Source organism: Lolium rigidum, chromosome 3 (genome assembly GCF_022539505.1).
Source record: "Lolium rigidum isolate FL_2022 chromosome 3, APGP_CSIRO_Lrig_0.1, whole genome shotgun sequence".
Classification (NCBI taxonomy): Eukaryota; Viridiplantae; Streptophyta; class Magnoliopsida; order Poales; family Poaceae; genus Lolium; species Lolium rigidum.
This window is the reverse complement of record NC_061510.1, coordinates 197,661,219-197,663,950: the sequence shown is the minus strand read 5'-3', so window position 1 is coordinate 197,663,950 and position 2,732 is coordinate 197,661,219. Positions and strand designations below refer to the sequence as shown.

At 39.8% G+C, this 2,732-nt stretch overlaps 1 long non-coding RNA gene across 1 annotated transcript; it reads right to left on the bottom strand.

Annotated features, from left to right (window-relative positions):
- Nucleotides 1-901: 901 nt before the first annotated feature.
- LOC124698815 lies at nucleotides 902-2,237 on the bottom strand. Its single transcript, XR_007001132.1, has 3 exons — nucleotides 2,120-2,237; nucleotides 1,272-1,390; nucleotides 902-951 (listed from the first exon to the last, which is right to left on the bottom strand). It is a non-coding gene; the product is annotated as an uncharacterized LOC124698815 (long non-coding RNA).
- Nucleotides 2,238-2,732: the final 495 nt, after the last annotated feature.

Sequence of the window (2,732 nt, the reverse complement as noted above, 5' to 3'; positions counted from 1 at the left end):
GAAACGTCAATAATGGCTACTTGTGACGTTACGGTGACGCTTTTCAAAACGTCGAAAGCTGGGAGTCAGCAGTGACTGCTTAAGACGTTCCACTTGAAAACGTCGTAGAGCTTTGTGACGTTTTAAAATGTCACTGACGGCATGACGTTCCCAAAACGTCATGGGCACCTACCCCCGAGTCCAACGTGGCAATCCGACGTGGCAAAATTGCGACGAATTAGAAACGTCATTATCTGAATTCAGCCCGGTCCATTCAGCTCCTTATGTGGGCTGAGCCCATTAGTTTTGATTATTTTTTCGGCTTTGTTGGGCCTTGGCCCGTAACATTTTGGATCATTATTTTTGGCCTTTTTATTTTGATTTGATCCCACCAGTCAGTGGGTTCCAATTGTCAGAGTAGAACCTACATATTTTATTTTATTTTATTTCACATACTTCCCCACTTGCGAGGTTTATTTTCCAACATTTAACAATAAATTACAAAATCGAAAATACATGAAATTGAAGATTTTTTTGATAACAGTCATAGTCAACGTATATTACAACATTTCCGGTCTCAATTTACATCACGGTAATTTACAACACAATAATATAAGGTTAAAACGAAACAAAGAGAGTGCACAGTATCCTTCCATCGAGGGAACTGACTTTGCTCGGAACCTCCAGGTCGGTTCTTGCTGTTGCACCATCTGTACCTCACCACCGCGGGAAATAGTCTTTGCACCATCAGGAAATAATGCTGCTGCAGGTTAAACCAATTAAAAATAAGGCCCAATAGATTCATGTCAACGAAAATTAACAAGTGTGGATCTGGTGCAAACAGATTTGGATAAACCAATACAGTTCTAATTACTAGTTATAAATTTGAAGAACAAATACGTTTATATGAGACTAGGTGAACATGCGAGCTTCGCCTCGCCGCCGGCAACACATCTTGCACATCGTGAACAGCTGAGCAAACAAAAAATATAGGGTATCTGTGCTACGGTGGTCAGCCCCTAACAAAAAGTTCAGGTGATGACACTTAGAGGACGAAAATGAAAATGTGGTGCATAAACAAACAGCCTAATGCCATGTGTAACCTGCAACCACGGCCATTTTGGCATTAAATTCTACGGTATTGGTCTACAACTTTGAGAGCTTCACAGTTCTCGCTCTAAATATCCTTTATAGTTGTCTTGCTAGAATGACACAAGAACCTATGCATGAATGAATAGTGTCGCACAATAAGAAATGTCGCCGTAGACACCAGATTTGAAGGACATGTTTACCATAGAGGAAAGCAATGTGAACCTTCTATCACTGAGTCATCAAGTTCTCTTTGGCACTGGACGACCTTTAGCACCAATGTTGACAATAGGCAAAATACCAGTCACCATACCAATGACATCTGCATAGCCATAGAAGAGTGGACTGTCGGAGAAAAGCAACCGCAAAGCACTGCATGGTAGGCATACAAAAAAAGTGTATCTTAAAGACACCAGTTCCCCTTTCTCTATTTACTTGCAAGGTAAGCTATGTCGTTAATATTACTCAAGAAACTCTAGAAAGTGTTGATCTTGTAAACTTAGTGTATGATTGATCTTTGTAATGTTCATCCTTTTCGTAACCAGGCCTTGGACCAATGTTGACATTAGGGAAGCCATATCTTGCTGGCTCTATCTATAAGAATTCTAATCAGTACGTCGGCTGATGCTAGCATTAGAATGCCAGAGAAAAAAGGTAAAAAAGTTGGGATCGTGAAAATGAAGCAAGCTAGGATCTCAAATTTTTCTGCTGATATTTATTAGTTCGTCTGATTGAAACCAACATATATGTTCCAGGATATCGTGTGGCAAAGCGCAATCGGCAATCTACAAATCTTGTCATATATGTTTCAGGATGAGTAGTTAAGTGTGATACAGGGATAAATTCAGAACTACTGATAGTTAGCCAAACCCTTACTTTGATAGGTATTCTAAAGCTTCTAATGAGCACGCCCCAAGCTAAACAACAGAACATTCTTTTTTCATAATATATACATACTCTTTGTTCGCATCAGGAGGAACAAAAGATAGAAATCAGCGTTGTTAGATTGTTTTTAAATGGGACATTCTAACTATGAAGACTACGCACAAACCTGCTTAGCTTGACATAGGGCAACATAATTCATAAGTTGGCTCAGCCAAAGTGTTTTCCTTCTCTAAAATATCTGGATTCCAAGATACCATCTCACTTACGTCTAGATAGCAATGCAAAAAAAAGAAAATACCAAGTGATCATATTTTCTCCCAGCATCAGCAGACTCCTAGCAGCTGAAACAACATTGCGTAAAATCAGTTGACCTCTAGAACTATTGCTACCACATGGCTCAAAAATAATTTTTTTGCTTAAGAAACTTGCAATTCTTAGCTAGCTGCTACAGTGAGACAACCACAAATGCAGCACAGACTATTTTTTGTTTGTTTTCGAGTTAAGCTTGAGTAGTAAGGCTACCGAAAACTGAAAATATAACAGGCTTGCAACGGCATGCTCAAAATCAACAAAGACAATGGTCCTAAGCATAGAACCCCCACCACACATGTTCCATATGGGATCTGGCCGCCCAAATTGTGCTCCAAGAAACTTGAAATCACAGACACGTCGTGATTATTATTTTCGAGCATACAGAGACATGATTCCCCGGACCACCCAAACCAGATAAAATTGGAGCGAACGAATGAACCAACTCCCAGAACGTATCCTGTCGATCC